This window comes from Adiantum capillus-veneris, chromosome 29, assembly GCF_014529385.1.
Source record: "Adiantum capillus-veneris isolate H3 chromosome 29, ASM1452938v2, whole genome shotgun sequence".
In the NCBI taxonomy this organism is placed as follows: Eukaryota; Viridiplantae; Streptophyta; class Polypodiopsida; order Polypodiales; family Pteridaceae; genus Adiantum; species Adiantum capillus-veneris.
Genome location: NC_140959.1, coordinates 118,424,008 through 118,446,845, shown reverse-complemented (window position 1 = coordinate 118,446,845; position 22,838 = coordinate 118,424,008). Strand labels below are relative to the sequence as shown.

The window sequence follows — 22,838 nt, the reverse complement described above, 5'->3', positions numbered from 1 at the left end:
TTGCATAGTCCATTGCATACGCCTTGTACACCTTGTGCAATCAAAGAATAGACCACTCTCGCCGACGAGAGTGGGGCCTTCGGAGGAGGGTTTACAACCTCTCGGTGTCGTATCTCTTCTCTCTCCTTCTCTCAGTCTCATTCATTTGCACGCACAATCCATTCACTTTGTTCGTGACCACAGCACTCTACAGTCGGAAAGCTCTCTCTTTCCCTAAAGAACTAAAAGGAACCTTGAGCAGTAAAGATCACTAATCTTGAGAAAATACAACATTCATTCCGCTGCACCTAACAGAAGACAATAAAATCCGCTCCGAGTAGGTAATGTCGCCATTGAGTAAGAGCATGGATAACCGCCAAAAGCTCTTTCTCATAAATCTGTGCTATCAATTCCGGCCTTGAGAACAATCGACTCTCGTAGGCAATGACATGGCCTTCTTGCATTAAGACCGCACCCAGACTACGACCACAGCATCACAATATACTTCAAAAGACTTCTGCAAGCCCGGCAAATTCAAAACTGGTCCTGTAGTCAATTTCTCTTTCAGTGTCTGAAAGGCAGTCACCTCTCTGGGTCCCCACGAGAAAGGGACTCCTTTATGTGTCAAGATATGCAAAGGAGAAGCAACCTCTGCAAACTTTCTAATGAACCGCCTGTAGTACGAACACAAACCCAAGAAGCTTCTAACTTCATGGACATTCTTCAAATTGGGCCAATCACGGATAGTCTCTATCTTGGCCGGGTCCATCTGCACTCCTGCTGCTGAGACGATGTTCTCTATGTTCTGCCTCATCCTTGGAGAAAACAATGATGTCGTCAAAGAAAGTGCCAACAAATAGTCTGTACTCTCTAAAAATCATGTCCATCATCCGGTTAAATGTCGCAGGAGCATTGGTTAGGCCAAAAGGCATCACCAAAAACTCAAATAACCCAAAAGTCGTCCGAAAAGCTGTCTTATAGACATCTCCCGACGCGATTCGGCTCTGATGATATCCGCTCTTCAAGTCGATCCTGCTAAAACACGAGGATCCCTGTAGTAGTCGGTCAAGAATATCATCGATCCTAGGAATCAAAAATCTGTTCTTGATGGTGATTTTGTTGAGAGCTCTATAATCAATGCACATTCTCCAAGATCCGTCTTTCACTTGGTTCATAATTTCTTCGTTTTAGGCTCGGCTCACACGGTAAGGTGGCCGGTTCGGTGGTGTGCTTCCAAATATCAGACCATTGGTATGATCCTCAAGACGAGCGGGTGGTAACTCACCTGGCAAGCCCTCTGAGAAGCAATCTGCATGAGTGTGAAGAAATTCTTGGCGTTCTCTATCAAGTTCAGAAATATTTGTCATATTCTCATTATTCAACTCTCTCAAAAAGATCAAGTAAATAAACAGACTGGATTTCATTAGTTTGGAAACGGCCGAAGCCGATACAATAGGGACAGACTCGCCCTTAAGTTTTACATCAAGTAGAATAGTTTGGCCCTTCTCTGTACTCAAAGTCGCTTTTCTCGCCCGATAGTCGACCACGGCGTTGTTCTTATGGTACCAAGGAATTCCCAGGAGGACATCACAACCTTCCAAGGGCATTATGTAGAAGTCCTCGTGCCTCAAATACCCCTGACAATGCACCCGAAGTTTGCCAATGACAGGTGTAATGGCTACGTCCCTGCCAGGTGCCGCTAGAACTACCTCTAATAGTAGTCCCCTCCAATCGGGTGAGATCTCGAGCCGCGTCGCCAATTCAGGTGAAATGAAGTTAGCCTTGGCTCCTCCATCAAAGAAATCAGGGCTTCTTGGTCTTTCACTTTGCCCCAAGCTCGGCAAAGTTTTGTACTCTCGTCAATCGTGCTTGGATCAGTACCCATGCAATCTGGAACCAGTCCTGCTTTCATCTTGCCTTTTCATCCACGTTCCTCAGCTTCTTTCGAACCCTCGGGCCTGTCTTCATCTTTGTTGTTCTGTTCTTTCGATGCCTTTTTAGGGCACTTCGCGGAGATATGCCCAGTTTCCCCGCATCCAAAGCACTTCCCCTCTTTGATGTAGAGAGCTCTCTCTTGAAGAGTGAGCTTGGGTCGTGCATCCTTTTCTTTCTTTTCTGGGTTGCTCTTCCTCTTTCTACCTTCATTGTTCGAAGTCTGTTCGGTCCTTTGCGTCATGATTTCATCTCTGGGGTAGGTCAAACTACCTGAATGAATGGCAAAACCCCGTTTTGCATTCATCAATTCCTAAATGGAATCTGACTTTTACTCTAAGCAATGATCTCGGATCTCTGTAGGAAGTCCCACGATAAACCACTCAATCTGTTCTGTGAACGAGATCTTCTTAAATGAAGAGGCCGGTAGAAAAGAGCTCCAGAATCTCTCGCAATATGCGTCCAATGAATCTCTCTTGTGTCATCCGAAGATGGTTCCAAGCAATTCGTATGTCACGTTAGTACTCCCGAGTCAACCAGGAAGAAATAAAAAGCGTTTTAAATTTTAGCCATTTAACTGGCGCTTTCTTGTTCAATAGAAGCGTGGACCACCAAGTTTGAGCATTTCCCTTGAAGTAAGAGGTAGCCCTCCGAATCTTGGAGTGCTCTAAGTAACGCCCTCCAGAGAAAGCTATGTCAAACTGCTGTATGAAGGCCAAAGCCTTCAAAGCATCTTGAAATCTAGAAAACGTGTCAAATTTAATTGATTGTCCACCTTCTTTAAACTCTCGGACTTTCTTGCTTTTATCTTCCAGAAAGTCATACTGATTGGCTTTGTAAAAATTCTTCTTCCTTGCATAAAATCTGTTGTCATCGAAGTCCGAACTATCCGAAGACAAGTCCTCTGTAGAACTGTCCGAAATTGGGCGAGATTTAGACTTCTTTGCATTTTTCTTGCCCTTTCTGAAGCTTTGCTTTTTGCTTCGCTCTTTCCCTTTTCTGTCTTCTTCGCTCGAGTTAGAAGAGCTAGAAGAGCTGTCAAAAGAGGAAGAAGAAGAACTGGATACTCCTTCAAATCTGACATGCTTTTTCTACTTTCTTGCCAAGGCAAAAGCAGATTGACGACCCAAATAACCCAAGAAGTCAGTTCCTTTCTTCTAGTTTTTGTCGTGCTTTTCAGTTTTGTTCTACGCGTCAAAAAGCTGAGAAACCCGTGCATCAACCACCTCTTCTAATTCTTGCTCAGTAAACATCTTTGGAGTAGGAGGTTTCTTGAGTGCCGGTTTGAGGGGTGTTTCTGTGGTTTGCCGCCACTGTGCGTGCACCTCATCGAAGGAGGTCTGGGTCATAAATTTTGCAAATTTTGGGTCCTTCGCAAAATTTAACATCATCTTTGTTGCATCGTCGATCAATCGTTGACGCTCCATCTCTTCAAGCTCCGCCTGAGTAGGCCGAGGGGGGCCATACTCCTCGCGTGAATCTTCTTCGTGATCTCTTCCTGCATCTCCGGATGCAAAGGAGTCGACTGATCTCTATCTGAAACCATAAGTGCCGTGTAAAAAGGATCGGATTTCCCGGTAGAAGAGAAATCGGCAGCGCTCTAATACCATTGTAACAGACTTGGACACTCCAAGTCAAGATTCTACCGCGACACGATAGAAATTCACTACAAAACAGTTCACAGTTCACAATTGATTCGACACAGCCCGGCGGAGTTCCATGCCTAGAGATATTGACCCCAAAGACTAGCGCCCCTTTCGCTGTTTCTTTTTTGTATTAATCTACAGCTCAAAGTACAAGGGAGTGGGAGGGTCTCACTCTCATACTCTGCGTCCAAATGCTATGCAGGGTGGGAGCCCTACCCACTTATTTATTCATTACAAGGGATGCCAAAAGGAGAGCCCCAAAAGCTGAAAATCAAAAGCCTTTTAAAAATAAAGCAATGCTTCAAAAGCTCTCTCTCTCTCTCTCTCATGCTTTTGCATAAAAATTCAGCCCTGAATTGTGTAGCCAAAAAGCGTCCGTACAGCTGCCGTAAAAGCGGGCTTCCTTACAACCAGTGCCACGTCAGCTTCCGGATTTTGCGCCGCGATTTACGGGTTCCATACTCTGTTGCCACGTCATCATTTCAGCCAGCATTTCCCGGGTGTGTGTACAAGGCAACCACGTCACCAGTTTGTGATAGTGGGTGGGGTCTGAGATCTATTGTGATGACTTCTAGCTGTCCCTTGGCTGGTGTAAATAAGTTTGTGATCTATCTCTGAGACTAGCTCTCCCGTGATGTCCTCAGCAAGCTCTCTCTATGTCTGCACAACTCTAGTAGAAACAATCCAAACCCTCTCTGAACAGACAGTGGAAGCGGCTTCGTATCTCATAGTATACCGGGCAATGATGTGTAGTGCAGCTGTCTCTGGCTATAAACGACATAAATGACACATCCTAACCTCTACTGGTACCCCTCGAAATCGGGCAGTCTCAATCTGAAGCTGATGTGAGGATGTGCATATCTACCCAATAGCACATCGTATTCCATGAGCTAAGTGTGTATCCATGTATTGCATATCCCCAAACATTGTTCCTGGCATATCATGAAGTAGTTGGGCTTGAGCCTCATCGAGCTCTACTAGCTGTGTGAGTTGCCTTGTCTGCTGTGGCACTGGTGACGCTTGCAAAAACTCCATAAACCTTGGGTTTTGCACCAGTCGAGAAAACACATTCACAGTCGAACCAACCGAGTCCTAAACGCATCATCTTCAAGTTGCCTAGTCATAAAGCCCTGCACTGGCGGAGCATTCACATCAACAAGAGGTACACACAGGCCTAATCGTGAACTCTCGCCAACCTCAAACATTGTAGGAATTGCCTGTCTGTCCTGTGCAAAGGAACCCTCTTCCATGATGCCTTTCCCTTTGTCGGCCATAGTGTAATCCCACGTTCCTGTACTCTGTGTCTTCACCAAAAACCAACTGAGGCTCACTTCTTGAGGAAAAAGTGATTCTGTCCCGACGACGGAACCATAAAAACCTATAACGGGAATTGACACTTAAAACACACACAGCTTGGAAGCTAGAGCACTTCCAAGCAGACGCCGACACCTGTTGGCCCCAAAGACTGGCGCCCCTTTCGGTATTTCTTTGTTGTATTCAAAGAGAGAATAAAACCTGCGATTTCCTACGAACTGTCCCGCATAATCCGGGCTAAAAACGACTTGATCTCGCCCCATTTCGGCAGCATAACTATACTAGGACGCTTCACACATAGTATCCCACGCAATAAGTGACTTTCCCGGTGCATACGGACACTATACAAAACCTGGCGAGAATCTACAGCACGCTGAATTCTCTGTTTTCTGCCCTGAAAATGCGCTAGATCACCCGCACAATGGTCTCCTCGCGTCCCCGGACCTCCTCGGGGTATTAGGAACTGTTTAGGGCCGAAACCCTAAATCTGCAAAAATACACAGCAAGCTGTATTTCCCTGTTTTGGGCTCCGTTTCGCGAGCCGGTTACATCCGTAGCAAATCCTCGAGCTCTCGCACCTGTAGGGCTACTTGCCCTTTGAATCGGACAAGATTTCTTGCGTGAAATCTCTTCGAATTCACCTGTACCTGTGGGAGATTAGCAACTAGCTAATCCAGTACTTGTGCAAGAGGCTCTTGCCTCGGCAATTGCGTATGAACCCACACAATTGTCCATACACATGAAAAGCCCTCGAGCGGGGCATCACGTTTCTGTATTCATAAGGGAAGAGAGGTGCGCCAGAACAGATCATCGCGCTACTTAGTGCAAGCGAGAAGGCAAGCTTTCCATTAAAGCTTCATCACCTGCACCAACTACTCACACACACACTGTAAGTCACAGTGAGCGAGAGAAGCAGCCCGGATGAACCCAAATAAATATGGGGCTCGCAAAACTGGCTTAGGTGGCAGTGATTTGACTTCTGCAGCTTCTGGTGCTGCCATGTGTCCACTATGCCTCTGAGTTAATTTTCCTAGTACCAACCGACTTATAAGTGTAGCGAGGGAGCCTAAATGACTTTGAACTGAGCCTAGACACCCTTTTACTGCTCGGATTCCAATGCCGATCGGCCCAATCAACTCATGGCGACAAGGCCTTCCCGTCTGCAGGTGAAACTCTCGGCCATTGGCCATTTCACACTGCCACACAATGTCCAGTCATTTGTGACTTCAAAAAGAGGGTCCCAAAATTTAAAAATAAAAATCATCGGAAAGAAACCAACAACTAAGGTTAGCAGTTACCAAGTCACGTGACACCCTGGCAAATAAGTATCCCAAAACCTCTCGCAATAGTCATCCAAAGTGTCTCTTAGTCATTCTCAAATGATGCCAAGCCATGATGACATCTCTTCATATTCTTTCGTTATCTATACAAGAGTGAAAACTCTCTTGAATTTTACCCACTTCTTAGGTGCTTCTCTGTGCAAAAACACAGTAGACCACCATGTTTATGCAAGTAAGACACCGCCCTTCTCACCTTGGAGTGTTCCGACAAATAACCTCCCGAGAAGGCGACGTCAAACTGCTTTATAAATTCAAGGGCTCGATGGGTGTCCTGATAGCCTAAGAACGTGTCAAACTTGACTGCTTCACCCCATCCTGGAACTCCTTGGTCTTCTTGTCCTTTTATTCATTGTCTGAACTGTCAGCAAAGGATGAAGTCTTCTCCACTGAACTCCTAGATGGCTCCCTATGCCTCTTGGGCTTTTCCAAAAATCTGCTTTTCTGGCTTTCTCTCCGGTTCTTCTGCTTTTTCTCATCCTCTTTGGAATGACGAAGAACTGTCGGAACTCTTTGAAGACAAAGAAAAATTTAGGTTATCCTCGAAACAAACATGCTTCTTGGGTCTGCTTACCACCTCGAAAGTTTGACTTCCAGCCCAAAAAACCGGGGAAATCGGTTGATTTCTTCTTCTTCCGAGAGTGCTGTAAGCTTTTTATCAATTGGTTTGTCTTCTTTTCAAGAGCCTGGTCAAACTCTTTCTGCGAGTGCAGTTTCTGCACTGAGCTTTTCTTTCAGCTTCCGTACCATCTAGAGAGGAGAATTGACGGCCCTCTTGCCATCTTGAGTGAATCTCAACAATTGGATAATTCTTCAAGTGATTCACATATTTCAAGTATTTGGAGTACTTGATCAATCTTTTCACACGCGTATCAACTTGTAGTTGACGTTTGTACTCTACTTTGTCAAGATTCCCTGTCGAAAATTTGCCAAAATCTCCGTTGGTGTCTTCTATTCCCACGCTAGGACTCGGCTTTTCTTCATCTCCCTGCAGACCAATTGTCAGAGGGGTGTCATCTTTGTCAGATTCTACGAGAGAACCCATGAGTGTTGCAGAAAAGATCGGATCCTCCGTAGTAGACAGGAATCATTTTAATGCCTCATACCACTATTACAAGCTTGGACACTCCAAGTGAGAAATCAATAGCAAAACACGAACAGAAACTGCAAAATCACTGAACTTGAATAGAGAGAGTCGACACGGAACGACGCAGTTCCATTCCTAGATGCACTGACCCCAAAGACTGGCTCCCTTTTCGGTATTGCTTTATTATTGCTTCGCAAAGATACAACTCCCTAAGGGTCCAACCCTCTCCAAGACTGTGTCCAGATGCTCCCTGAGAACTGGCCCTCTGGGCACTTATAAACGTACAAGGGATGACCAGAAGCAAAGCCCCAAAAGCATCCGATCTGCTCTCGCCCAAAAGCTTTGCCCAAAAACTGCCAAAATCAGCAGCGCAAAACGCAGAAGTCCGTACAGCCTACCACTTCATCAGCATAATTTACAAAAATCTTCCAGAGTTCAAGCTTTTGATATTTTTAGGGTTTTAGGTCCCTTGGCCGATGTCCATAAGTCGATAGGGTTAGGTTTACTAAAAACTCTAACCCCCTTCTGGGCCCCTTACCCACACTTGTCCTCTCAGTCATTTCCTCAGTTGGGCACATTACGTCACCTACGTGTGACACATAGCCTTAAAGGAGCACTCTCTCCACTCGACCTTAATCTAAGGACACACACTTAGCAGCAACAGAGTACAGGAGTTCCCTACATTTCTTGTGATGTCATCTACTTAGAGATTTCTTGTCCTCTCGAGTTCCCAAGACTGCTATTATGCTCGTGGAGTATTGTCCTCTTGTGGACGTTGCAGCATACATCTTCATCCAAGGCCTCACATCTTCAGGTTCTATCAGTTTGTTCAGCATCAAGTGTTGAGAGGGGGTGTTAGAGTTACACCACTCTGCTACTCCATCTACGGTTAGGTATACTAGTGTAACCCCCGGCTGGCCACCCATTGGCATGTCATGTTAGGCTGCATCTGGTCCGAGCCGAGCCACATTTGGCCGGCTGGACACTTCATGTCCAGGAGCCCTTTTTGGGCTCTCATTTCCTATCATGGGGCTGTCTATGGGGCTGGCTAGCCCGCTCTCCGTCTACTCTATGATTGGGTGTTCTACATATTGTGTTCATTCACACACATCTAGAGAACCTCGTCACTGTTTTATGTCACCTGAGTGGAACTTTAATACGTTGAAGGTCGTTTATGATTGTTGTTAATGGCTGATCATTTTTACACCTTTTCACCATGTTTCTTTTGTTATAGTGTTTTCATTGTTGGTGCGCTTCTCTGCCCTTCACAAGGGAGCTTACCACAATGCACAAGGCCTTCCTCAACTTAGTGAGATGACCCTGTAAATTGCTTCAGCCTTCTATTTGGCTTTTTACCTTCTCTAGTTCTTGGAGATGCTCAACAAAGTAAGCATAGGGAGCAAAAGAGATCGATCTGGAAGGGCAAACATGCGATATCACCGAATTAACATTTGACATCAATTACAAGCCTAAAGTTTCACCGATAGCACCACCAATGATTGTGCACAAGTATTACCTTGTTAATGCCTTTGCAATTGCCTCATTCGTTATAATGGGTATTGCAAGATCTCTCTCTCTCTCAAAAGCCTACCAGGAGCAACCACGCTCAGCGATGGTGGTCGATATTGTGTTGGTCAGTACGCTCAACTCGCTCAGCGATGGTGGTCGATATTGTGTTCTGTTCGTTACTTATGGCAGCTACTACTTCCAAGTTCCAATGAAAATAGCCTGGAGACTAAGTAACACGCAACATTTAATGAGGGGTGGCGAGGGGATCGAAGTCCAAGGTGGGCCTCAGCTATATCTAACACGGGCATGGGAGATGGGATCAAAGGCTCCCATTACTTTTGGGTCCCGACATTAAGTGTGCGTTGTAGATTTTGTCGCAAAAGTAAACTCGGGTATTTTTGTAAACTCGGGTATCCGATTTTACAAAAATACCCGAGTTTACTTTTGCTCGGCCCAATACTTTTGCACGTCAAAACTCCATGGAATCGTGTACATTCCACAAGTGACGTGCGCGGATATGGTGGATAGGCCACATGGCCCTCAAAGCCTAAGTTGTGGGTTCAATCCCGGGGGGGCGGGGCGGGGGGGGGGGGGGCGAAGTAAACTCGGGTACCCGAGTTTACATTGTCCACAAAAACTCGGGATCTACGGTCCTCAATCATCCCACCGTAGATCCCATCTCCTCTCATGCCCGTGTGATATATAGGCCAACGTGGGATCTTAAGGAAGAGTAAACCCGGGTAGAGCAAAAATTGAGGCGAAAAGGAATCAGGTAACATAAAAAATTAGGGTTTTGCCAACCGGTTTTGAACCCACAACCTCGCGGCTCGAATTCTGAGTCTCATGGGTTAACCAACTCACCTACATACCTTTTATTGTAAGCCAACATGCACTGCCCGGGTTTAGGGGGTTCAATTTGTAATGTGACGATTGTGGCTGCGATTGCACAGATTTTCGTGTGTGGACTTGTGAGTCGTGGATCCCTCACCACCCCACATTTAATGATGTGTATATACACCCATCACTCTAGGACTGACGCATATTTTTATTTGCATACTAAGCAATATACTCTCTATCGTGTGCCATGAGCTTCTTCATCTTTTTCAAGTTGTGTGTGTGTGTCCCTACAACCCTAATTCTAGCAATTGGTATTAGAACAGGTCACGTTCTCGTGGTACTCTCACCATCTCCTCTTCGCTCACATTCCCAGATTTCTCGAGCTTTTGCAAGCATCAGCAGATTGACTAATACTCTGGGAGGGCTCATAAGGCTCAGTGTGCTCAGATTTTTCATTCAGACTCATTTCGACCTCCGTCTCCACTACAAGCAGCAATGTGCAGGCAATGTTGTCCTTTTGTGTACAATTTCTATCAATGCAATTTTCGTAGAGCATGTCCTTTATATTCTTCTTCAAATTGTGCTATATAGCACGTGTTAGTCCTACTTAATTTTTCCTCTTTTGGGGCAATTTTTGCATCAGGTATAGTCATTCACCATGACTGACAACACCACATATGTTTTCAAGATGCTTGTTGCTCAAGATAAGTTGGATAGGGATAATCACCCAATGTGGGCTTACATGATGATGCATGTTCTTGTGTCCATGGGCATCTAGAATGTTATGCAGAGCATTGATGTGCGTCCTCGTCCTATGGATGCAGGTTCCATTTGAGGATGTTGCGGGTTCTAGTAGATCTATTGTTGCTAGAGTTGTTTTGCCTACAATTGAGCAATCTCATTGGGATGTAAGAAATGTGCATGCTCATGCATTGATTTCATTTTCTATGAAGTGCACTATTACTCCTCACATTTGCTCAAGCAAAATCAACAGAACATGCTTGGGATACTCTGGCTGATCTTTATGCAAGTCACAATGAAGCAAAAATTGCATTGCTACGTAAGGAGATGGAGTCAAAGATCATGGACTTTGACATGGTGTCAAAGCGCTTGGCTCGTTGATTGCAAGGGAGAGGATAAGCACCCGTTGAAGAGGAGTAACAGAGCATAGACAATCTTGACATTCTACATCAGCATTTTACAATGCAGGCTAAATCAACATTTTTTGGCTTACTATGAGCTGAAGTGCACTCGCGAGGTGGAATACAAGGCAAAGTCCCCTATTGGCTACGCATTGTGAAGTGCAATTTAGAGAATTTCCTTCTAGCCAAGTGTCCCAAAACACTATCTGTGAATTAGTGTAGCAACCAACGGTTAGTGGGCATTTTTTAGCTACATTCTGAGATGCTCACACAATAAAGGCCTTGGTAGTGTTTTAAGACACGATCTAAATGACCAAGATGGAAAGATTATTGGGGTTGTTTGTCCTAGCAATTTGAAACGCTAGAGACAGTGGGGGGTCTCCATCTACTGCACCTTGATATGCATGGCATTAAGCAACATGAGGACTACCAAGGTTGGTTGGTTCAGTAGTATCTCTCTCTCTCTCTCTCTCTCTCTCTCTCTCTCTCTCTCTCTCTCTCTCTCTCTCTCTCTCTCTCTCTCTCTCTCTCTCTCTCTCTCTCTCTCTCTCTCTCTCTCTGCGCTTTTGCATTGTCGACTTTGACATGGTATGAGAATGCTTGGCTCGTTGATTGCAAGGGAGAAGATAAGCACACATTGAAGAGGAGGAGGTAGTGCTTTACAAGTGCTATGAAACCCAGAGTATAAGGACCTCCTTGGATAGAACCACAAAGCTTCGGCCACCAACGACCTCGAATGACCAACACCAACTCACGGCTATGAAAAGTGGATTGACCAATTCCCAAATAGCGGCCTATGCACGGGTGAAGTTTTCAAGGAATTCGTCGATTTGTTTGGCTCAAGGTTGTGAAGCCAAAAGGAAATTCAAGAGTTTGCAAAGGCAAGCTTGACAAGGACGACAGTACTAGTACTCAGTTAGCTGCCTAAGTACCCACAAGGTCTGACAACATTTGCTATAAACGTGACACGACGCTTTGTTTGGCTTGGAATTTTGAAGCGAAAGACAAAAGCATGAACTCACAAGAGGACAAAGGCAAAGGTAAGCTGGACAAAGATAACAATGATATAGAATTGACAAAGGAGATCGACATGGCACATCTGGAGGCGGCCACAATGGCCAAGATGCCAGATTTCTAGTCAGAGGCAATTACCACCATTAGCTTCAGCCAAGGAGAGACTTGTGAGTGGCAGAGAGGGGCAAGCCATGATCCCTATAGATAATTTGGACCATTGTGTTGGAGTTCAATTTTTCGTTGTTTGAACCCGTGGGTCGGAGTTTAAGGCACATGCATCTCGCAAGGAACCAATCCATTGTTGTTGGTCAAATTATGGATAGGATGTGTTTTGAAGATCATTATCTAGGAGTATTTGGACGTGATGTGTTCACAATTCACAAATGGGGATCCTTGGAGTCTACAATTCAATTTTCTACAAAGCAATTGATGCTCAAGATGGCATTCTTCTAGGGTAAAAAGTTAGAGGTAGCATAACCGAGTAGTCTGCAGGTGTTGGGGTGTCCATGGTAGCTTCTTCATCGACTTGGTCTCACTATTTATGGCCACTATGAGCTACAAAGAGGGTGTTAAAAGTTTATGGCATTTCAAGTGAACTGCCCAATGTGATCCCAATATTTTTTTGGCTTTTAGGTATTTATCTCGCTTATTTGTCAAAGTCTGGGTAGGGCAATTTCCTAAGGTGGCTATATAAGCACACCTACCCCCCATTCTATTATAATCATCAATTTATTGCCAAGGTTGGTTGGTGTAGCAGACTCTCTCTCTCTCTCTCTCTCTCTCTCTCTCTCTCTCTCTCTCTCTCTCTCTATATATATATATATATATATATATATAGTATTCTCCCCATTGCTCTATGCTTCCACATCGTTGACTTTGACACTTTTTTTATTACTTGGAGACTTATGACCCAAGGAAATCCTCAAGTTGTCAATTTTGATGCATTATGCACATTGTTGTTACAAGAGTTGCTTTCAAGAAAGAACAAGGCTTAACAGTGTGGAATTGGGCAGTCTTTTTTGTTGCTCAAAGAGGAAGTGGTAACAATAACGCAACCACTTCTCGAGGTTCTTCTATGAGTAGCAAGTCACTTGTGTCTAGTGCTTTTGTCGGAAGCATTTCGTCTTGAGATTCTGGTGAAAAAGCCAAAAAGAAGATGTGTTGCCATTATTTCAAGGTTAATGATGATTTGATCAAGCAATGTCCTAAGTTGAAGACCAAAGAATCTAAGAAAAAAGGGGGCGGATCTTCTATCAGTGCAGCTATTGCATATCTTCTATAAATGGAGATTGTGATGATAATGTGGATGCAGAATGGGCATTGTGTGTAGACTATACTTATAATCCTTATGTTCATGATGCATACATGTCAATTGTTGCAGAGTCACTTGTTTGGTTCTTTGATAGTGGTGTTACAAAGCGCATCACTTTGCATCGTGGCTTGTTTACCTCTTCAAGGCTGTCCTCATGGGAATATTGTCACTTGTGCCAACAATGCCTCTTATCCGGTAAACAAAGTTAGGAAGATTGTGCTAACTACATCAATGGCAGTTCTTTCACAGTTGTTGATGCACTTTATGTACCACGGATTAAGAAACATCTTTTGTCTATATCTACACTTACAAAACTTGGTCTTGTTGTCAAATTTGTGGGGACAGATGTACAGTTCATGATCTTAGTTTTGGTGATAAAGTTGTTGCATATGGTATTTTTTGTCCTGGGTTGTATAATCTTTGTATGACAAGTGTGGGCAAAATTTTGCAAAAGCAGTTGTGGATTCAAAGGATGTTTCAAATACCAAACTTTGGCATGCACATTTTGGGCATTTGAATTTTGCTAGTTTGCTGCGTTTGCAAAAAGCTGATATGGTTGCTTCTTTGTTGCCTCTTGAAGCACCTTTCGTGAAGGTTGTATTTTGGGTAAGATGTAGCGTTCAAAGTTTCCAAAGGATGGTTCAGTAAGGGCTACATGCAGGTTGCAACTTGTGCATAGTGATGTTTGTGGGCCTATGCAAACTCCATCCTTGGGTAATTACCTGTACTTCGTGACTTTCATTGATGATTACTCTAGGCATGCATGGGTGTATTTTCTTGAACATAAGTCCAAAGTGTTTATGTGTTTCAAGAAATTTCTGGTTATGGTTGAAAATGCCTCTAAATGTACTATGGGGACCCTCCATTCATATTGGGGGGGGGGGGGGGATATATCTCATAAATTTAATGCATTTCTGGCTAGTCGTGGGATAAAACACCAATGTACAATGCCATATACACAAAAAAATGGTGCTGCTAAAAGAAAACATAGGTCGCTTACGAGAATGGCGCGGTGTATGGTCAAGAGCCAAGCTTTACCACATTCATTTTGCTTGAGGCCGTAATGTGTGCTACTTATGTACTTAACAGATGTCCTACCAAAGCCTTGCAGTCTATAAATCATTATGGTAAGAAGCCATCTATTGATCACATGCGCATTTTTGGTTGTTTAGCTTATGCTTTGGTGCCACAAATGTTGCACAAAAGATTGGATGATAAGCTATCAAATGCACTTTTTGTTGGTTATATGTTATACCATTTGCAAACAAAACATATCTTGGATTCACGAGATGTTGTATTTGTGGAAGATTCCATTGTACCTTTGTTATCATGTACTAGAGACAATAATGTAAGCTCACAAGACATTTATGATACTTGTTGCCTCTTTTTAGTGGTGAAAACTTAAATGTAAATTACACAAAGGGAATTAGGGACACATGTCAGCTCCCTAGACTAGATGCCCACAAGGTGTGCCCAATTCCTACTGGATGGCCTTGGAGGTGGACCAATGAGAATTATGCTAGAGTAAATCTAGTTTAATTAATTTAAAAAACACTTAATAAAAGAACCAATGAGAATTAAGTCTCCTAGAAGACTATTGGACAGTCTCCCAAGGGGTCCAATGAGCATTCAGGAGCCCAATGGCTTGCCTGATTCCTATTGGCCAGGAGGCAAAGGGGTCCAATGAGAGTTTAGTTTAATTATTAAATTACCTAAGACTCTCACAAAAGGGGAAAGGGGGACACATGTCAGAAGGCTATCACTTATGCTGCTTAATAGCCATTGGCTTGACTTGGGGAGGTCCAATGGGGAGCCTGCAAGAGCAAATAGAAAGAGGGCTCGCCCAAGAGAGACAGGGGGACTGATTTTTTGCAAGGCATTATCACACACACAATCTCATGTGTGAAGAAAGAGAAGACTATCTCTTCCCAAGCTTTAATGGAGAGCTCATCACCTACTCCAAGCTTGTGAGATAGAAGCCTACATCGACACACTCTTGGCTTGTGGATGCAAATCCAACCAAGAGCCAAGCTTCAATGCATGCTCATCTCCTCTACCAAGCTAATTACTAAGCTAAAGCTATGCTAATATGAGTGATTATGTGAGGAGATGTACATCTTTCTCGTAATATACTCCTTCTTCCTCTCAATCTACTCTTATACCCTGCTAGCTCTCACCATCTTCGAAGGTGTGTGAGGTCTTGGGTCTAAGAACCGGGATAATTCAAGTTGTGTTTGCCAAGTGTTTTGCTTAGTGCATGAAGCTTCCATCTTCATTGCACTAGCTAGTCTTGAAGGAACACAAAGAATTGTATTGTACAATGTCTCTCTTGATGGGAGAAACCATAATACAAAGCCTTTTGGAGGGGGGACCGGCTCCATGCAAATCCGGTCCTCAACTGTTGTCAATAGCTTAATTTCTCTCTCTTTTGAAAGTATTGTTGATGCTATCTAACTAGGTGTTATGCTATTTGTTGCTCTCTCCACCCAAGCACTCTTGTAATTCTCATTAGGAATCTATTCTAATGAAATGCCCACTATGTTCATGCTAATTTCTGCTACACACAAGTTATTAGGCCATTAAATGTTACATTGGTATCAGAGCACAAGGTTTCTCTTTTCTTGCTCAAGAAGGGAGGTCCTCAAGCTAGCTATAAATGGTTGGTATTATTAATTGCATGTGAGTAAGTAGAATAGGGATTTTTCAGCCTTGCAGTGCGCCTGCCTTTGTGCAGTTAACGGGGCATCACCGTCGAGAGCTATGGTCTTAATAGTGGAGTCCTATGGGGCTTGCCTACGGCTTAACCACTATTGAGCTATTAGAAGCTTGACAGGAGCCGGTGTTGTTTTGGTGTCAAAAGACCCTCTCTTCTATTCCTTGCAATTAATGGTATTCGAGCCGCGGGTACAGTAGCTTGAGTGCTTTTTCTAAAGGGGTAAAGAGGAGTAGCAACTAGGGCTTGAAGTGCCAAAGTACACCTAAAAATTTTACACCTAAAAGTTGTTAGAATGGCTGACAATAGTAAAGAGAGTGAAATTAATGTTGATAACTTTGATTTTGCTCATGAGCAAGCTACTAATGATGCTTCAATGCTTGTTAGCTATCTTGTTTCTAGGCTTCAACAAGCCATGGGCAATCCATCTCTCCAAAGCGAAGTGCAACGGCAACTCCATGCTCACGGGATTCTCCAAGCTCATCACCATGACGAGAGAACACCTAGGAAGCCTCCTTATGAGACTACCAAAAGAGGTCTCTCTCTGATTTGGGAAGAAGAAGAGAATCCGTACGAAGGGCTCAAGAATTTACTTCTTGATGATGCATCTCCTTCCCAAAGGAGAACTCAAGAGCCTCCATCGAAGGAACGAGAAAGAAGTGAGTCTCCCGCCATCTCGGCGGAGATGGCTCCACGAAGACGGCGGGCTAAACGCTCTCCATCACCACCAAAGCGGAGAAGAACATCGCACTCTTCTCCACATCATAATTCAAAGAGGGATGATAAAAAGCAAGAGAAGAAAAAGGCGAGAAAGAGGACACCCTCTTCTCCATCTTCTTCATCCTCTTCCTCTTATGAAAGTGATGGTGCAGACGACGAAGATCAAGACAAGAAAAAGGCGAGAAAGAGGTCACCCTCTTCTCCACCTTCTTCAAATTCTTCACCCTCTGAAGAAAGTGATGGTGCAACCTTTGAACCATCAAAAAGAAGAGGCCATGGGAAATCCTATGCCGCATGGAAGAGGTCGTCCAAGTTGAAGAAATTCAAAGAGGGAGGGAAGAGCATCTCTTTCCTTACCTATGATGGTACCTTTGGTGCTACGGACAAAGTCTTGGCCTTTATCCAGCAATTTGATGCGGCGTTTGGAGATGAGGGCTTCACGGAGTCCTCTAAGCTACGCCATGTAGCTATGCACTTTCAAAAGTCCGCCAGGCAATGGTGATCTAGCCTACGAGCCAACGGTGAAGCTCCACGAACATGGAAAGCTTTAAGAGCTTCCATTATGAAGCAGTTTTTGGCCACCGATGCCAAAGACAAAGTACTCACTGAATGGCGAAGCTTAAAGATCTCTCCCAATGAATCCATCCACAAATATGTAGACAAGTTTTGGGACCTACAACTCAAAGCCATTGTCTTTAAAAAGTTGGATTTTGGAGAACAAAAGCAACAATTTTGTGCGGGCTTAACCGAAGAAATGGCGGAGTATGTCAACTCCCAAAGGCCACGTACCATATCGGCGGTAATACACCATACTATGGTGGCCTCTCGAATCAATTTCCAAACGGGGGCTAAAAGAAATAATAAGCCCCCGGAAAACAAGGGTTCCAATGAGCCTAAGGGGAAGGACAATGTCCAAAAGTCTCCTAAGGGCAACTCCAACAAAGCTAAAGAGAAGGGAGTTTACAAAGGTAAGAACAAACTCTCTCCTGAAGAGCTTGAGCGTTATCGCAAGGATAACCGGTGTTTCAAGTGTGGCGAACAAGGGCATGCGTACCACACTTGTCCCCAAAAGAACAACCGCCAAGATCCTCCTAGAGCTTCCTTGGTTGAAATCCAAGAGGAGGAGACTCACCAAACTCATCACAAAGGATCTCCTCTATGCCATGCTTGGGGAAAGGTAAGAGAACATGATGCTTTTATTCTCTTTGACCCTGGTTCTACTCACAATTTTATATCTATAGAGTTGGCCACCAAGCTAGGCATACAATCCTACGAGATGGGAGATGTCCTACCCGCAGACAGTGCCTTCAAGGGGCAAGAAGCTTCAGTCACACCCTTAATCGGGAAATTGAGGCTTCATGTCCAAGGCTAGGTGGACAAAGAGGACTTCTTTATCTCTCCTCTCAAGCATGAGGATGTAATCCTAGGGGCACTATGGTTTGACCGCCTGGCTGCCGATGTTAAATTTCCTGAAAGGAGAATCTCCTTTAAGTTCAGGGAAAAAGACATGTATATAGATGCTAAGGAAATGGGTAACACTATTCCCATTGTACATACACCAGCTTTCAACAAGTCAATAAAGAGCTCTATTTCCGTGTACATGATTTTTGTTAAAGATTCTCAAAATGAACCTACTGCTTTAGCAAAAGAAAATAAAAGCAACCAAAAGGAATTAGAGTTATCCAATTTTCTCAAGGGGTTTCAAGATGTTTTTATTGATGACATCCCTTGTGAGCTACCTCCTAAACGAGGTAATGATGACCATGCAATTGAACTTCTTCCAGGAAGTTCACCGCCTAACAAACCTCCTTATAGAGTTTCTCAAGCTCAACAAGAGGAGATTATGCGGCAAGTGCATGAGTTAGTTGAGAAGGGCATGGTTAGGCCTAGCTCATCTCCATTTTGCTCACCTGTGCTATTAGTGCAAAAGAAAGACAGCACATGTCGCATGTGTGTCGACTATAGAGCACTAAATAGGATCACTATCAAGAATAGGTTTCCCATGCCACGGGTAGAAGACCTATTTGATAAGCTACAAGGATCGGCCTACTTCAGTAGGATTGACCTAAAAAGTGGCTATCATCAAATAAGGATAGTTGATCAAGACATTGTAAAGACCGCATTTCGCACCACATTTGGTCTTTACGAATACATTGTCATGCCTTTTGGCTTGACCAATGCACCAGCCACATTCAACCGCTTGACGGAGAAGCTGTTCAAGCCTCATCGAACCTTCACGGGAATGTTCTTTGATGATATTATCATCTACTCTAATTCATTAGACGAACACAAGCAACACCTCCAGGTAATATTTCAAGTTTTGAGAGAGAATAAACTTTATGTTAATCGAAAGAAAAGTGAATTTTTCTTGCAAGAGATTCAGTATTTAGGTCACATTATCTCTCAAGATGGCATCCAAATGGATCCATCAAAGTTAGAGGTAATAAAAGGATGGCCTAAACCAAGGAGTCTTCACGAACTAAGAAGCTTTATAGGTATGTGTGCATACTATAGACGCTTCATAGAAAAGTTCTCACAAATTGCGAGACCATTACATGACCTACCAAAGAAAAGCGTTAGGTATACATGGTCTGCTAAGGAGAACAATGCTTTCGAAAATCTTAAAGAAAAGCTTATCTCTCAACCTGTGCTTACACTACCGGATCTCTCAAAACCATTTGAGGTCCAATGTGATGCTTGTGGTGATTGCCTTGGAGCTGTTTTGCTCCAAGAAGGGCATGCCATAGGCTATGAGAGTCGAAGGCTCGACCCTGTTGAGCAAGCTCTAAGCATATACGAAAAGGAACTCCTTGCAGTTCTACATGCCTTAGACTCATGGAAGCACTATTTATTGGGGACTCCTTTCATTCTGCGAACGGATCACCAAAGTCTTAAGTACTTCATGACGCAGACCAAGCTCTCCGACAAAAAAATGAGGTGGGAAAATTTCCTTTCGCAATTTCATTTTCATATTGCTCACATTGCTGGCAAGCATAATCAAGTAGCTGATGCACTCTCAAGACGACCGAGAGTGAATGCGGTTTCCATAGCAACTCACAATGATCTATCTTCAATGATAGATGAAAGAAGAACCATTTACCTTACAAGATGGTTATCTTCTCTATGGCAATAGACTATGTGTTACTAACTCACTACGTGAGAAAGTAATGTATGAATCTCATGCTCCACCTTATGCGGGGCATAGGGGAATTCAGTCTACCTTAAAGGGAATTGAAACATATTTCTATTGGCCTACCATGAAAGTGAACATACAAGAGTATGTTTCTAAATGTGTGGTATGCCAAAAGACAAAATTTGATAGAGGGAAGCAACTTGGATTGCTTCAACCCTTGCCAATCCTTAATTCACCATGGGAGAGCATATCCATGGATTTTATCTTTGGATTGCCTAAGTCTATCCATGGGAATACAGGAATATGGACGATAGTAGACAGGTTCAGTAAACAAGCTCATTTTATACCTGTCAAAAAGACTATCAAAGCCCATCAAATGGCAACCCTCTTCATTTCACAAATTTTCAAGTACCATGGCTTGCCAATGTCCATAGTGTCGGATAGAGATCCTAGAAGCATATGCTAAACAACCAAAAACACACATGTGCTCAATAGAAGGCTTTCTATCTTTCCATGCTTCATATGGAGTAATAGACTGCAAAGATTTTGTAGGACACATGTTAAGTACATAAGTGGCACACATGATAGCCTCAAGCCAAAAAGAATGCAGCAAAGCTTGACTTTTGACCATACATTGTGCCATTTTTGTAAGTGACTTGTTTTTCTTCTCAGCAACACCATTTTGTTGAGGCGTATAAGGCACTGTACATTGGATTTTTATCCCACGGCTAGCCAGGAATGCATTAAATTCATGAGACATAAACTCCCCCCCTCGATCGGAATGGAGGGTGTCCATTGTACATTTCAAGACATTTTCAGCCATAGCCAGAAATTGTTTGGAGCACATAAAAACTTTGGACTTCGCTTTAAGCGGAAATACCCATGCATGCCTAGAGTAATCATCAATGAAAGTCACGAAGTAAAGGTAATTGCCCAAGGATGGAGTTTGCATAGGCCCGCAAACATCACTATACACAAGTTGCAACCTGCATGTGGCCCTAACTTAACCATCCTTTGAAAACTTCGAACGTTGCATCTTACCTAAAATACAACCTTCACAAACATGTTTGACAGGTGCTTCAAGAGGCGGCAAAGAAGTAACCATATCAGATTTTTGCAAATACAACAAACTGGCAAAATTCAGATGATCATTAGCTTTACAATAATGGCAACGCATCTTCTTTTTACCCTTATCACCAAAATTTCCCAATGAATTGCTACTAGCAGAAGCATTAGGAACATGTGCTTTTCCACTCACAGAAGAACCATAAGAAGTTGTTGCATTGCTGTTATCACCCTTTCTTTGAGAAGACATAAAAGCCCATTCAACTGCACGCTGTCTAGTCCTGTTTTTTTGGAGAGTGACTCTTGCAACAGCAATGTGCACAATGCATCAAACTTGATAGCTTCAGGATTTCCTTGGGTCATAAGTCTCCAAGTACTAGCAAAAGTCTGGTAAGAATCTGGTAAGGCATCAAGAACAGTCTGCACAAGGGAACCATCTGAAATGACTTCGGCAAAGCAACTCTAATAGCAGCAATCCTTGCAGCAAGACCTGCCACATCCTCAACATTGCCTACATTCTCAGAACCAGGACGTACATCAATGCCTTGCACAATATTCCAAACACCCTTTGACACAAGAGCATGTTGCATCATGTAAGCCCACATAGGGTAATTGTCCCCATCCAATCTGTCCTCAACAACAAAAATCTTGAACACATATGTGTTGTTGTCAGCCATGGAAAATGCTTTCACCTGATGTGAAAACTACCTAAAATGAGGAGAAATTGAGTGAGACCAGCACGTGCTATATAGCACAACCCGCACTAGACTATATGGGAATTGTTATGCAGTATTTGGCAGGCCCGATTGTAGTGGAAATGGAGGCCAAAATGAGCCCAAATCAAACATCGGAGCAGACTAAGATCTACGAGATTTGCCAAAATTTTTGTCGACCTACAAACGCTCGCCAAAGCTCACTAAAATCGGAGAAAATGAGCAGGCGTGTGCTAGAGCTGTTGGCAACTAAGCCCGGGAGGATGCAACCTGCTTTGATACCAATTGTTGGAATTAGGGTTGCAAGAAAGCACACACAGCTTGGAGAAGATGAAGGAAGCTCAAGGCACACAACAGAGAGTGTATTACTTAGTGTGCAATGAAAAGATATATAGCCCTAGAGTGATGGGCGTATATACAATGCACGTGAGAAAAACCTCCTAAAGAGGGAAAAAATGCCCCGACAATCCTAGTGTGTTCACACATATCACTACCACGTGTATATGGTAATAATTTTGGCACTCGAACAGAGTCAAAACACAAAAAAACTTTAGGAGGAGGTCTAGGACACCTAGGGGCACCATCCTACCAAATCTGGTTGCAATCCAGCAAGGTATCAAAATCAAAATCCATCATGAAAAAGGTCCTAAAAACTGCAACAGATCAATCTAGAAATGTCGCCCTATGGTCTAAGAACACTCTCATATGGTCAAAACGACTAAAAACAATGATTTAAGCACTCAAATCTGAAGATTAGGCTCACAAACACGTAGTCGCGAACCTCAACAAAACTGACAATGCTTGCACTTAATTGAAAGAGCAAAGAAAGAGGAACACAATGCAAGTTTCATAATTGAAAACGGATTACACAATCATTAGTTGCGATGGTTACAAGTTGGAGCAGCTTTGTAGCTTGAGCATACGTACAACAGAGCTCTTTCCTCTTTAAAGATAAGCCTCTTTTCACATTAAATTTATTGACATTTATACCTAGGGTATTCTAAATGGCCAGTGGTCGGTTCACATGGACCTTTACAATTTTCATGACAGAATTACAACTCAGGGAATTGACGTGCTACTCTCAAGTCAGGATTTACACTACACTAGCTTGACAAAATAATAGACTACAAATGTGGTGTCCGGCTACATGTCCGGCCAAGTGGACGCCCATTTGATCAATCCTCAAACACTACTTCTACATTGTTCATTTTTCATAATCCTAGCTAGGTGATCATCACATTAACCTTCCCATTTTTATTGGCAAAAAGGGTAGGCATCACTAAGGCCTCACCCCTTTGGGGTAGGCCAAAAATGCTCGCACGTAAAAAATAGAGCGATGTCTACTGCTTGGCGGGTCGAGAGCAATGAACAAGCCCCCTGTTCGC

General features: G+C 43.5%; 1 protein-coding gene across 7 annotated transcripts in view; it reads right to left on the bottom strand.

Moving 5' to 3' along the window:
• LOC147419837 (putative RNA-dependent RNA polymerase SHL2) overlaps positions 1-9,025 on the bottom strand; it is a 49,539-nt gene extending 40,514 nt beyond the window's left edge. For 5 of the 7 annotated variants that reach the window (XM_086506050.1, XM_086506047.1, XM_086506048.1 and 2 more), the window contains exon 1: positions 8,812-9,004. The gene's annotated coding sequence lies outside the window, so the exon portion shown is untranslated. Of the gene's footprint in view, positions 1-8,811 lie in introns of all 7 variants that reach the window. The other 2 variants (XM_086506049.1, XM_086506052.1) reach the window with 2 other exon arrangements.
• Between the last annotated feature and the right edge of the window lie 13,813 nt (positions 9,026-22,838).